The sequence below is a fragment of the Portunus trituberculatus genome, chromosome 18 (assembly GCF_017591435.1).
Source record: "Portunus trituberculatus isolate SZX2019 chromosome 18, ASM1759143v1, whole genome shotgun sequence".
Taxonomy (NCBI): domain Eukaryota; kingdom Metazoa; phylum Arthropoda; class Malacostraca; order Decapoda; family Portunidae; genus Portunus; species Portunus trituberculatus.
The window spans coordinates 12,165,044-12,180,911 of NC_059272.1; the positions used below are offsets into that span (position 1 = coordinate 12,165,044).

Here is a 15,868-nt window from a genome sequence, read left to right on the forward strand (position 1 = left end):
CCTATCATCTTCATCCATAAATTCGTCTAATCTTGTAAAGTTCCCTACTGACTCGGCACTAACAACATGATTACTCAGTCCGTTCCATTCATCAACCACTCTGTTAGAGAGTCAGTTCCTTCCCATTTCTTTTCTAAACCTGAATTTCTCAATTTTGAACCCATTATTTCTGGTTCTATCCTGGCTACTGATCCTAAGAACTTTGCTCATATCCTCTTTGTTATAACCCCTATACTACTTAATTACTTCTATCAGGTCCCCTCTTAACCTAGTATGTCTCTCAAAGGAATGCAAATTTAGTATCTTCAATTTAGATTCGTAGGAATTATCTCTCACCCCCTGAATCCTTTTAGACATCCTCCTTTGCACTGATTCTGATAGACCTATATCCTTCATATAATGTGGGGACCAGAACTGTGCAACATAATCTAGATGTGGACTGACCAGCGCCAAGTATAACTTTGATATTACTTCGGTATTTCTACTTTTAACACTCCTAAAAATAAATGAGTACCTTTTATGCCTTATTTTCTAGCCTCTCTGCATTGCTTTCTTAGACCAAGATCAGAGCTAACTATAACTCTTAAATATTTTTCATATTCTGAACCTACCAGGGCTTCGTTGTTTATTGTGTGCTTACTGTGTGGATTTCCTCTACCTACGTTCAGTACTTTATATTTGTTAATGTTAAACTGCATTTACCATCTGTCTGCTCATTCACTCATCCCATTTACATTTACCTGCAAGGCGATAGCATCCGAATCTGACCTAATCACAATCTAGCTATCTTTGTGTCATCCGCAGATCTGCCAATATCAGTACTAATTCCACTATCCAAATCATTAATATATATTTAAAAAACATTGGCTCTAAAACTTATTCCAGTGACACCCTGCTAATTACTTGGCCCCACTCGGAATTAGAGCCGTTTATAACAACACTGCCGCAGATCGCCTAACCATGCACGACTTGATCCAGCCTAACCTTTTTCCCTCTATCCAGTGTGTCCTAACCTTTCTCAAGAGCCTCTGATGTGGTACTTTATTAAATGCTTTACTAAAATCCAAGTATACGATGTGATCACTATCACCATTATCTGCCGCCTTATGAACTCTACAATAAAACTCAACACGTTTGTAGAGCACGACTTTCCCTTCGTAAGGCCATGCCGAGAGTCATTAATCAAGCTATGTTTGTCTAGATGCTTCCTAATGTTCTTCGCTATTTTTGACTCAATTAATTTACTTACAATTAAGGTTAAGGTGACAGGTCTATAATTAGACGTTAGAGTTTTATTTCTCTTCTTAAATTTTGGTACAACACTGGCTTGCCTGCACATTATCAAAACCTCATTTTATTCTTGTGACATCCTAAAGACCGATGCTAACGACTCACTGACGACCTCCTTGCATTCCTTAAGTATTGTGGGATACATTTCATCAGGTCCTGGTTACTTGAATTTTACACACACACACACACACACACACACACACACACACACACACACACACACACACACACACACACACACACACACACACATAGTAAATATGTACGGGATGTAACTCGAGGAGTTGTGGCCTCGCTTTCCCGGTGTGTTGTGTGTTGATGTGGTCTCAGTCCTACCTGAAGATCGGTCTATGTGCTCTGAGCTCGCTCCGTAATGGGGAAGACTGGCTGGGTGACCAGCAGACGACCGAGGAGGTGAATTACACACACACACACACACACACACACACACACACACACACACACACACACACACACACACACACACACACACACACACCTCAAAGCCAAGATCGTAGACTGCAATGCATTATATTAAGACATATATTGACTCGCGAATTAATATAAAATCGTTAATAAAATTAAATCAGAGTCATTATAGTCAAGGCTTATAAACAATACATCAGATATCTTATAAAATTTAAAGTGTATTTTAAAACGTTTTATCAATTGTGTCCTATGATTTTTTCCAGTTTACCATCTAAATCATTTGGATGCACTTGAAGGTCGAGTTTCTCTGCAACGTTTAGATGGCCACATCTCCCTGGAGACATATAAACCAATGATTGGAGTTTCTCACAGTGTTTGTCATAGAGTTTTAAGATTTTGTTTCCAAGGCAACCTTGGAAGCTGACCTCTAAACGCGATCCAGCCGCCTCAGTACAGATGTGATCGTTGTTCAGAATACGGACTCAAACATAAGAAAAAGGTAGCTATGCAAAATAGAAACAAAAATATTCTCTCTCTCTCTCTCTCTCTCTCTCTCTCTCTCTCTCTCTCTCTCTCTCTCTCTCTCTCTCTCTCTCTCTCTCTCTCTCTCTCTCTCTCTCTCTCTCGCACTGTGAATAAGTAATAACACTTTAGTACGAACAATCCGACTCTGATGGACATGATCTGTGTAGCTTCTCCTGCATTCTCCAATTATCAATCACATTGATTACCGTTAATAGCAAAAATTATGTTTATTGAAGAGAGAGAGAGAGAGAGAGAGAGAGAGAGAGAGAGAGAGAGAGAGAGAGAGAGAGAGAGAGAAATTGTCGGGAAGGTAATAAGAGCGAAACTGAACTTAGAGTAACGAAGTCCACGTGGTACATCCAGACATGATAATGGCGTCCTGCGCTAGCCGAGAGAGAGATGTTGACTCAAGAGGAATGAGACAACTTTTCTTTTTTTTACTTCTTACGAGTTGGAAAGTCGAGAAAAGCTTTAGAAAGTTAATAAAATGAGAAAAGTCAGAGATGCGCAAAAATTTCAACTAGTTACGACGCTCCCGCAGCACTGAAACCGAAACGAAGGGTTGACAGGAGGACGAGACTGGAATTAAGGGAAGGAGGTTGAAGGGACGGTGCACATGTATTAGTGTCATTTCCAGGGATATGCTAGTGGGTAGTAGTTTGCTTGATAGTGCAGTTAAGTATGCAGATGATAGGGAATGGGAGAAGGAAGCAAGGAAGAGAGTAAATTATGAGATGTTAATGATATTGTATGACTGCATGAACGTGTGTGTGTGTGTGTGTGTGTGTGTGTGTGTGTGTGTGTGTGTGTGTGTGTGTGTGTGTGTGTGTGTGCAGGTGGACATAACAGATGATAGGTGCAGTAGGTAGAGGAGAGGGAGCAAAAGAGGTCAGCAATATAGAAGAAAGTAAATTGAAATACCTTCGGGATCGCGATAACCTAGGCATTTCTGGAGGGAGAGAGAGAGAGAGAGAGAGAGAGAGAGAGAGAGAGAGAGACAGAGACAGAGACAGAGAGAGAGAGAGAGAGAGAGAGAGAGAGAGAGAGAGAGAGAGAGAGAGAGAGAGAGAGAGAGAGAGAGAGAGAGGAAATTCCAGGATTTCTCATTTCTCGTATGTTAAAGTTAGTATCTGGTGCCGCCATATGTTAGATGGCAGGGATTCTTGGTCCTGCATGTGGTTTTATATTTTTGGTGCTTTTATGTTATTTGCTCCACTGGATTTTTTTTCTTTTTTTCTTTTACGTGTTCAGAAATCTGTTTGTGTCAAAGAATTTCATGCTTTTTAGCATGTTGTATATTTTGAATTTTTGCCTTCCCACGAAGTCTTGTTAGAAATTATCGGAATTATTTCTTGTCAAGATTAGAAGTAGAATGATAGTGTAACGGAGGATCTGTAGTGGGGAGAGAGAGAGAGAGAGAGAGAGAGAGAGAGAGAGAGAGCGCAATTCCAACCACACGCAATTAGTATACGATGTAAATTAATAAATACAAAGCAAACCCAAACAAAAAATTAAGCTTGAATATCATTATAGCTTGAAGTGTAAATACAGCGACCGGAAAATTAAACAAACTGTGGAGCGGGAATTTATACATTGCATCAGTTATCAATTACGGGATGACGATATGAAAAATGGACCTTAATGATGCAGAATTGTGTTGATGGTGATTGGAATGAGTGATGAGAGGACAGGCGCGGCGGGCGTGCCACTGGTCACTGGGGATGGTGCGAGACCAACTAATTTCTTCGTCATAACATGTTTTTCTCTTTCTTTGCTTTGGAGGCGGCGTGGTCATTGATATGCTTTTTTTTACTTATAAGCTAATGTTTTTTTCTTTGTTTGTTTTCATTTGTTTTCTCTTAAGAAGTGATTGCCAAAAGTTCATTCCTGAAATGCTTTTTCTTTATATATCTACCATTTTTTTTTTCTTTCATTAAGAGGCAGTAACCGATAATCTGGGATAGAAGTATTAATCAGATTAATGTTAAACTTTTGGGGAAATTACCGGTTATTTATACATTAATAATCTCAATAAACAAAACAATGCACGGGATTAATCTGTGTGTCATAGATACGCATTCATCAGAAACCAGAATGTTATTATAAAGAATTACGTGCAACGATTAGTATTGAGTCTACTTCTTCACATCAAATATATGAAAAATAAATGAAAACATATGATAGCAATGCACTCCGGAGACAATGTGTGTAATAAATGTAGTTTTGCAAGGTAAGAGGATGAAAAGAAAATTATGATACAGTGCACCTCTTTGGAGGCATGTGGTAAAGAACTGGGAACATTACTTTGTGTGAAGGAAAAGTAAGAGAAAAATTAAGGAAACTTTCAGGTTTCATTTCCATATCGTTCTTTCCTTAATCATGATAAACGGAATATATTTCATCTTGCCTACGACGTGAACGATCTTCGAAGAGGAGGATAAAGACATAAAAAAAAATAATAATTTAGCCTCTCTCTCTCTCTCTCTCTCTCTCTCTCTCTCTCTCTCTCTCTCTCTCTCTCTCTCTCTCTCTCTCTCTCTGTGTGTGTGTGTGTGTGGCAGATTTTTATCTATTTTTTTTTTTCTTTTCATCCATTTTGTCCCCCTAGGCTGGCCTCCATGATACAGGCAATACCCCCCTCCAGACTCACACTTTTATATGAATTTTTTTTTCCTTGATGAATTGAATAGAGATACAGAATCAGATCTTGAGGAGTGAATGAAAATGAAAAAGAGAAATATCCTTCGTCCAAATATTCAAGAGTTATTGGAATGCCTTTTCATATGTCCTTTCTGTACGAAAACTTTAATTAAATGGTGCTATTTGAAATCTACGGTGAACCCAGCATTTGGTCCAGCGTCTGTTAAATCTCAAGCCATTTATCGCAGCAGAAGAAAATACGTGAAATATGTTGGCAGTGGAGTTAGTGATGGTGGTGGTGCTAATGATAATGGGTTCGCGGGACGACAGTAGCTCTAGTGCTTGTCCACGTAAAGGTGGCGCTTTTGTGGTGCTGGTGGTGGTGCTTCCATTTTGCTGTTTTCATAAATGGTGCTGGTAGTGTAAAGTGTTGTGATGCATGGTGAGTGGTGAGAGTCTGGGCTCCTGGTGATGGTGAACTGCGCTATTTTATCAGTGTTATAGGTAGACTCCTTTGCAGCTGGCTGAGGAAATATGTGTTTGTCATTCATCTACAACATCGTAGCTCTTCCCTGTACACTCATCAGCGGCATGGTAAAGAGACTAGCAAGTGATGTAGTGTGCTTTCATATTATCTGAATCCACGGTTCCGCGACAAAAAGGGTCAATATGTCACATATTCATTCTTTGGTCAATACTTTCGTCAAGGTAATCAGCAATGCAGGTGTGGCCAGGCGACGCTGACTCCGTCTTTGTTCTCATGCTGCCGCTGCTAAATAAGGCCCTAGCCTTAGTTAGGGTTTCTAGACAGGGGGTTGATATTGAGCGACATTAAGATCAGTGATGAGGTTCAAGGCTACAGCTGTGGTAACCACGTGACTCCGCTGACCCTGCGTTTAAACTTTCTGTCTTAATTTCCACAATCCGATTATTCTAGGCATCACGAAGAGTTTTGCACTCCGCTTATAACCCATGGTCTCATAATGCCGAGGAAGGTTAATACTGACCCATCCTTATACAATGTGGAGAAATACTAGCAACATCTCTCATTTCCTTGTCTTGAGATTCAGGCAATCAATATTCTCGGCATGTAAAAATAATGTAGTACAACATATTCGCCACGGTCACGCCTACACTAGCCAGATTCATTTAGTTAATTCCACAAATAAGCAAGAAAATCAGGCCACTTTGATTTAAGATATTCTATATACGAAATTATTCCTCTGCTGGTCTAAGATTCCTGTGATATTTGAAATTGGCGAGTGAGCGACAGCCAGAGGGACGGAGAGACATGGAAGCGAGGAAATGTACGGTGGCTCCAGTGTTGCATACCTGTCAAGCTGCTGTGGTGTGTTGTAAGAATTTGTGTTAGAAACAGTAAGTTTGTATATAAAACGGTAAGTAAGCCATAAGAAAAGGAAGACATGCCCAAGAACTGCCAAGCCGTTGGAGCGTGAAGTGAAAAAAAAAAAAGCCTTTTATCATTGCAATTTATTTCAAATTATTTAAAACAAACACATTACAATAGATAATAAAACACACACACACACACACACACACACACACACACACACACACACACATCGCATATGGAGGAAAAAACAAGATTTTAAGCTTACGCCGTAAAAATTGAAAATCAGAAATTACGTAAGACTTGCTCAAAAACCGTAAGACTTGACAGGTATGGTATTGCTATCTTTATGGTCTAACCTCATGTATTCCCTATTTCATGTCTTTGGAATGATAATCGCCGTATGAATGACGATTATACTATACAACCTAAATTTTATACTTCTTTGTTGTGCGTTATAATTCCCATGTTGCTGACGTCTCAGATGAATTCGTTTTGTGTTGTTTTATTTTCAGTGTCATCTTTGATAGAACTAATATCATCTTATATAAATATCCAAGAGTTCATGAGCGATACTATTGATTTATTAAATATATAATGTTCATTATTTGTATGGCCCGGATAGCTCAGTCGGTAGAGCGTTAGGCTTTTAACCTAACGGTCCAGGGTTCGAGTCCCTGTTCGGGCGTGAAGTTTTATGCTGTATAGTTATGGTTCCACATTATCGGAATGATATATTCTATTAGAATCATTGCAGAGAAATGACTGAAAGGATGCAGGGATTAGACATATTCCCTACGAAGCGAGATTGAAGCTGTTAAATTTGCATTTCAAAGAGAAACGTAGGTTAAGAGGATACCTGATACAAGTATTTAAGTGGTATAGTTGTTATAACAAGAGAGGCAATAAGCAAAATTCTTTGTATGAGTAACCAGGATAGAATCATAAATAATGGGCTCAAGCTTGAAAATTTTAGGTTTGATAAGGAAATGGGAACTGGTTCTCTTAATAGAGTGGTTGATGAATGGAAAGGACTCAGTAATCAGGTTGTTAGTACTAAGTCAATAGAAAGCTTTGTACCAGGCTAAACAAATACATGGATGGGAGAGTGATAGGTGGATATGGTTAGGTATGTTAATACAGGGACTGCTAAGTGTAACCCTCGTAGCATCCTCAAACTTTCATATATATATATATATATATATATATATATATATATATATATATATATATATATATATATATATATATATATATATATATTAATCTTACTTTTTCAGCGTGTTTTTTTATATTTATTACTGTTGTTGTTGCTATTATTATTATTATCATATTATTTTTATTATTATTATTATCATTATTATTATTGTTATTATTATTATTATTACTATTATTATTATTATTATTAATATTATTATTGCTGTTGTTGTTGTTGATATTGTTATCATTATTGTTTTTGTTATCACTGATATTATTTTTCATAGTAAAGGTGTATGGGTTACCTTGTATGAGTTCTGTGGAGTAGCCAATAGTGGGATCGGAAGTGAACTCAGCAAACTACCTAACCTCGCGTTTCTGGATGTTTTAGTTAATTTTGACTACCAATAGTTTACTCATTCCTATTACATTTTGTATGTATTTATATATATATTATGTTTGTGTGTGTATATGAGCAGCATGGGAATATGTATTACTAGCCTTAATGTATGTACTCGTATAATGCCAGCATACAATGCGATATATTTTCTCATAATGACGTTCACATTGTTCCGTGACACTCTTTGGAGTCACCTTTTTCATTATCATTGTATTCAGTAAGATGCTGTATAGTTTAACACAGATGTGGAAGTCATTATAAGGTTGTTAAACAATATTTAGTACTGTTTTATGTTCATCAATATTACGATGAAGTGTAACTATCACGAGCCATGATCAGACGCGAAGTCAGCATAGTTGGATATATGAATCCAAACACTTGGATATTAGACAAGACACACATGACATCCAACCAGAGTGTCAACAGTGCACAGCCAAACAGCCAACAGTGCACAAACAGACAGCCAAAAAGTGCACAGCCAGACAAATTATGTAAGTATAGCGTCTTTACACAACTGCGCCGATTACCAACTTTACTGGCGTAGTTGCATGATAAGGCGATAAGTAAGAAGTTGAATGTAATTCAAATTCACATAAAAAAAAAACGTGTCAAGGGCCATGGAAGAGGGACGCACTTCATACCGCTACACCAGTCTTTATATAGCGTATAGTGTATGTGTAAATATCTGCAAAAAGGCGACGAAGAACTTCAATATTATTCTTCACGAGTGTATTCGAAGACCCTTTTTGTTGTAGTATTGCGGGTTCTTTACATCAATCACGCGTTGTAGTGCAAGGATGAGACATGATTTCGAGGCACCTCTAAGAAAGAAAGGAATACTGGATTTTATTTTCAATGCCTTTAACCCAATAGTGGCTGGGTACAATTGATTATAATTAGTTTATTGAAGTAACAGTCCCACATTTCTTTGCAAGCAGAGACCATAATTATTACATTGACTATATCGGGTCAATGTTCTCCCTTAGTGACGCATAGTTATGTCTAGAAAAATATGATTAATCATGTTGTGACCCATAATATGTAAAATACCTAAAAGTAATCTATATAAAGAAATGAAGGACGAAAAATGGAAAGATCGCAATAAAACCCTAGCTGTGAAAGTCTTGCACCTTGAGAAAGAAGATCAATAGACAGTTGGGAGACCGACAGATAGACAAGACAGATATGCAGAAAGACAAGACAGACAGACAACGAAGAAAAATGACAAGATAACAGGCATAAACGGATAAAAAAAGAGACAAGCAGACAGACAGGGAAAGACAGGACGAAGGATAGGATGATGGAACTGGAAGGGAAAAGGGAGAATGACGGGGAGGCAACGGAATGGTGCAAGAGGGGGAAAGGACGGCGAGGGTGAAAACCGGGTTGGGCTCGATGGAAAGAGGCTTGCGGATGGTGTGTTGAGGGAAGGGTCCCGCCAAACAATACCTGACCCTTGGGGCAAAAAAAGGACACGGGAGGGATGGAACTTGGCTTGATTCACCTGCATTTCGGCTCGCGAAATAGCGTTCACTAAATATTATATTCCACTCTCGTAGGTTCAGAGTAGGCGCCACGGAATGAAGGGCGTCACAGCACGTCACAAATGCGAAAAGTGCGACGTTGCGCTACAAGAGGAAAGAGACGTCATACTGCAGCAGAAAGGGGAGGGTGCCACAATAGGTCACGTAAAGAAGGGTTAAAGGGGAAAGGTGGTGGGATCTCGCGCTGGTTCACGAGGGAAGGAAGTGAACACGCGGGGCCACATAAGGCAGGCGACATGGTTAGTCACAAGATGGAGTGGCGAAGGGATGGTGCGCTGCGGCCTGAGGAGAGTAATGGAAAGAGACATCACACTGAATCACAAAGAGAACAGAGGGGCATCACATTGAGACACAAAGAGACAGAGATGCGACAGGCTGAGGAAGGGGATATCTTTCTGGGTCATAAGGGGAAGAAGGAGAGAAGCCACAGTTATATTGGCGGAAGGACTCTTAATTTACTGGGGATACTCGCGAGGAGTGGGGATTGGTTAGGGGAACGTCATTGTAAGTCTTGCGGTCGCAGGGTCAGACTGGGCTAAAATGACTCCACTTATGGAACACCAAGGATATTGCATTCCAGTAACTTTCAGTCGCCGAGCAGCAGTTTATCGCATATATTCAATTTTGACTTTGATAGCCGTGATACTGTTTCGTTAATTTTTCCTTCTACTACAATATGATGAAAGTAACGTGTGTTCAGCTTTCTCAGAACGGCAAAGCGAAACTTTGTAAATTAAGAGCCTGTACTGAAAAATAAAGTATAATTAAGCGGTCACAAGACCCTGTTGTTCATTACCTCTCGTAAAACAGAAAAGGAGTTACAATGTAAGTTTCAGAACAATGTCATACTCCACTTAATGCTTGAATAATAAATGATGGAGCGGGTTACCTTGGCCAACTTAATTTGTAATTCCTATTGGTTCGTATGAAGTTTTGTCGATATTTGATTCACAAACGCAGGCACTTATTATTTGTGAGCATAACCACGGTATAGCTTTCATTGAATTCGTGTAAGATTACAATGGCTCAGAGGAACAGTCTGGTGCGTTGGATGTAAGGCAGCCCAGTAGGCAGGTATTTGCTTGGAGATGGATGGATATGACGGGATGATGATTGTTTCTTTTCCGTTGTACTTCACTCTTATTGAGTAATAAGCAGACAAACAGTACTTTTTTCCTAATCTTAAAGTGATGTCGAACTTACATGGAAATCAGAGAGATTAAAATCTTACCTCGAAATACAGTTTTTCAAGGAAATTTTTGAAAATAATTCCAGCCAAAAGAAATCTCCGTGATTGTTCTGTGGAGGGAATATTGCTTCCCCACTCGAAACTCAATAAAAATCCAATCTGCCTACAAAAACAGTCGAGCCTTGACAGGGAATAATCCAGAGGCGAAGGGAAAAATATGGTTTGAGTGACAGCCACGGAATGCTATTGGTCGTGGCGCCAGAATTGTGACGCAACTTTTTCCATGAAGGTTGTGCTCATGAAGGTGGTGCTCGTGTGGCGCCTTGAAGTCGACTTATCTATATACCACAGAAAGTTGGTTTTACTTTCCGTTGATCAGAAGAGAAAGGAATGCATTCAAGAAATTAGTTGTTTTATTTATACGAACAAGTACAATGATTGCTCAGTCTACGTATGACTATGAAGTCATTTGATCTACGTAACTCCGAATGAAGCTTCAGATTAATTAAGTTTAAAAAGAAAATTATAATAGATAACACGCTCGACAGACGCTTCAGTAGTCCGTCAGTCTCCTATATCAAATTTCCACCAAGCTTCTACAGTAGGGAATGAAGAATGAAGGAAGAGTTTAAATTAGAAGAGCTTCACTTGAAGCAGAGACGGGAAAATATGTGAACGTCTCACAAATTAAATACAGTTAGAAATTATGCATAGAAATGATCACACATTATCTATATCAAGGAACGTCAGACCAGACGTTGTGGTGAATTGGTGTTGCTACTAAGCAGTGTTGTCTTCGAAGTTGGAATAAGATAGCCTTCAAAGCAACCAATATGAGTGTTTTGATATATTCGGTAATATCTAAAGGACTTACATTTAACTTTTTTTTCATTTGATGTTCATCTTTTAGAATACAGATAAAAAAATATATGTTCAAACTGATACAACAAGATATTGTATATATTAAATCATTCTTCTCTTATGTCAGCATCATGTGATTTCATTAGCAATCTCTTAATTATATGTACAAAAAATCTAAAGCAAACATATTACCCTGTACAGCTTCCAGGACCTTTGGCAGGGTTCGTAAAGCCTGCTTCTCTAGATATATTTTCTGGTGTGTTTCTGGCTATGAGAATTGACGTTCATTGTGTGAAAGGAGTTATTGTTTCTTAACATGGCTACTCACACAATTGGCCCTTACCATCGCCACCATACGGAGAAGTTAACTTAGAATCTTGAATCTGGCTGTATACCGACTCTTTAGTGGCAGTAGTAGTAGTAGTAATAGTAGTAGTAATAGTAGTAGTAGTAGTAGTAGTAGTAGTAATGGTGGTGGTAGAAGCAGCACAGTAAATACCTAGTGGTAGTAGTAGTAGTAGTAGTAGTAGTAGTAGTAGTAGTGGTGGTGGTGGTGGTGGTGGTAGTAGAAGTAGTAGTAGTAGAAGTGGTAGTGGTAATGGTAGTGGTAGAAGCAGCACAGTAAACACCAGCTGCTTTAGTAGGAGCAGTCATAGTTCTTCCATTAGCGTCTCTCTACCCTCCCAGTCATTCTCTCTCTCTCTCTCTCTCTCTCTCTCTCTCTCTCTCTCTCTCTCTCTCTCTCTCTCTCTCTCTCACACACACACACACACACACACACACACACACATTTTATGCTGCTATATTTCACATTTTCCTGTATAATGACCTGCGTTTCCTTTATCTCTCCTCTTTTACTATATTCTCTCCCATTTGAGTTATTTACTTTTCACCTTCCATTTCCTGTTCTTAATTCTCTTATCTCCAGAGTATATTCTTAATGTATCTTTCCCTTCATGCTGCAAAATATTTTCCCCGTTTTTCCATCTCAGATTTCCTCTCTTTACACTTTTAATTATTTCCTTTCGTTCTTCACAAATTTCATTTCTACCTCCCTTTGTTTCTGTTCCTCGAGCATTCCACATCCCCCATCCTTCGTTTCCTCTTCCTTGCACTCATTGTATTCCGAGAGAGGAGAAGAGAGAGAGAGAGAGAGAGAGAGAGAGAGAGAATGTATTTTTTCCTGATGGTGAGGTAGTATCTCCATTATTCCGGTCATTTTATCATATATTTTTCTTTAATATTTTCGTACTTTTCTCCATTTGCGTCGTGCCGAAAATGTGAATCGATGATGGAGTTTGGACGCCATTCTGCTCTCCTCTCCTTTTCCATTCCTCTGTGTCTCTCGTTGCCTCTTTAACTTAAATTCCCATTCCCTCCTCTCTCTCTCTCTCTCTCTCTCTCTCTCTCTCTCTCTCTCTCTCTCTCTCTCTCTCTCTCTCTCTCTCTCTCTCTCTCTCTTTCTCCCTCCCTCTCTCTCTCTCTCTCTCTCTCTCTCTCTCTCTCTCTCTCTCTCTCTCTCTCTCTCTCTCTCTCTTCACACACACACACACACACACACACACACACACACACACACACACACACACATACACACACACACACACACACACACACACACACACACACACACACACACACACACACACACACACACACACACACACACAGACTGATACACGGACAAATAGACAGACAGACAAAGACCGCTCCCGCCCTCCCCCAAACACACACACACACACACACACACACACACACACACACACACACACACACACACACACACACACACAGGCGTTTAATTTCAGTAACTGTTGTCAGTCAGATTCACTTTCGACGTGAGACACATCATATATTCGTGATATCATGTAACTTGTTTATCCTTCACCATACATCACAGTTTTATGTCGCAACAGTAAAGTTACAAAAAAGATAAAGTTGATGCTCAGGGAATTCTCATTGCAAAATGTTTCATAAGTCAATATATAAGTGAAAAAAAAGTTACATTATAAATACGTAGACAATTATCACAACAGTAAAAGATGGATAAGTGCCACTTGGAAACTTGCAATACATTGCAACCAAATTTCCTCTTTTGACTATAATGCACTCACTATGGAGAGAGAGAGAGAGAGAGAGAGAGAGAGAGAGAGAGAGTTGGAGGCTGGAAGTAAAAGCCGTGTAACGAAGGGAAGTAGAAGTGAGCTTGATAAAAAAAAAAAAAATGTATGCAGCAGAATAACTGTAAGGCAAACTTGATGTGTACACTCAGTAAGTAAGATTCTGCCTCCCCAAGGAAGGTGTTCCCTGCCAGCGCTGCACCCTCCTGCCTGCCAACCCATCAGTTTAATTTACTTTCTCCCCTCGACAGGGTGGCTAGCGGGCAGGGGTGATGGCGGGGCAGACAGACAGACGAGGCCCAGGGGACGGGGATCTGATGGTGGGTAGGCGAAGGCTACGGGACAAGGGTGTGATGGTAGAGAAAGCGACTAAGGAGAGAAAAGCAAGAGGGTTTATTGAGATTGGGAAGGAAGAACTTAGAAAGAAGGAAAAGAAAGCGCTTCCATCTTGAATGACTGCAAAGGTCGAACATTCTGCCTTTCCTCACCATTACCCGTGGCCTGCCCTTCCCATGCCAACGACATGGCACCTCTCTCACCCACACACTCTCCACCACCACCACGACAGCCGCTAGCACCGTGGGCCTTGTCGCCGTTATCATTAGTTCTTTATGGCGACAGATATCATCAACTGCATATAAAAAGAAGTTATATAAATCTAATTCAACTTTCTCCAAATCTAACTTATATCGTGTGTGTGTGTGTGTGTGTGTGTGTGTGTGTGTGTGTGTGTGTGTGTGTGTGTGTAATTCACTGTTTGATCTGCTGCAGTCTCTGACGAGACAGCCAGACGTTACCCTACGGAACGAGCTCAGAGCTCATTATTTCCGATCTTCGGATAGGCCTGTGTGTGTGTGTGTTTGTATGTATATATATATATATATATATATATATATATATATATATATATATATATATATATATATATATATATATATATATATATATATATATATATATATATATATATATATATATATATATATATATATATATATATATATATATATATATATATATATATATATATATATATATATATATATATATATATATATATATATATATATATATATATATATGTGTGTGTGTGTGTGTGTGTGTGTGTGTGTGTGTGTGTGTGTGATATTTTCTCACAAATAATGTGAACAAAAGTAAAAGCGACCATTTGTAGAATGGAAACGTGACTGTTACCTGCCGTCAACCAAGAAGGTTCTCTTGGATGGACGCGGCAGGAAAAGAGGCTTCATGCTCCCCCCCCCCTCCTTTCCCCACCCCAAGGTAGTGGCCCTAAGCACTCCTCCTTCCGGGAGTTGGCATTTTTACCTTGCCCTCTCATCTGGATTTGAGAGAGTTTTCATGGATCTTTGCAGCATCTGGATCCTAATGGTGGCCGCCATGGCGTGTGACGTTTCAAGATTTTTGTCTAGAAAAGTGATAAAAACCGTGGAACAGTTTTTTTTTTTTTTTTTACCACATCGTGGATAGTTCCGTCACCCTGTGTGCAGCACGTTACAGGCTGACTGTTTTGCTAAAAATGTTTGCTGGTTTTGAACTCATGCTTCCCTGAGAGCAGCACTTAGCCACTCAGGCCACGTGGCCACAAACTAATTCTTGTTTCAACGTTCAACTTGGTCGTTAGTACAGTCTCGGAATCTGTGTGATTCTGCCTTCTAGATATCAAATGAAGTGTACTTTTAAACACATTTGATATGATTTATAGAGCACACTATAGAAAACATAAAAGAATTCGCATTATTTTTTTATATGACATGCATCGGTGAAATTTTCAGCTTCAAAAATTTGAAATATGTAATTTGATAACACTGGTGCGAAATATTTTCTCAAGTGGTGGCACCAAAACAAAAGGTTGACAATGTCTGCGAAGTTATCTTGTTTCAGCATTGTGTGGCCAGACCAGCATTGGGATCATATCCAGATGATCATTCATTTTCTCATTTTTGTATATATGTAAAAAAATTTCTTGAACTGAACGTGCACTCAGCAACACCATCATGTAAACAATAATCTTATCTGAGGCCTGACGACTAGGTAGCGTTCAGCAGTACAGAACAAAACTCATATTCCTATAGTGATAGTTCTGTTCTGTATTGTTCTTCAGCCGCTTGCATGTTAAAGGCACTTTTTCTATGAAACAGTGAGGAGAAATCATTTTTTTCTCCCTGCATTGCTATCTGAAATTTATTTTACACATTCCAAGAAGATTAAACTAATTTCTTATACTTGTCTTATATATAATACATATCTCCATGTTTTCTTTCCTATACCAATATTCAAACACCTCTCGAAAAAACAACCCTA

At 39.1% G+C, this 15,868-nt stretch overlaps 1 protein-coding gene and 1 non-coding gene across 5 annotated transcripts in view; one reads left to right on the forward strand and one right to left on the reverse strand.

Moving 5' to 3' along the window:
• Window positions 1-15,868, reverse strand: part of LOC123505542 (neuronal acetylcholine receptor subunit alpha-7-like) — a 429,580-nt gene that overhangs the window by 296,068 nt on the left and 117,644 nt on the right. The window lies entirely within an intron of this gene.
• Trnak-uuu lies at window positions 6,851-6,923 on the forward strand. The gene has a single exon. It is a non-coding gene; the product is annotated as a tRNA-Lys (tRNA).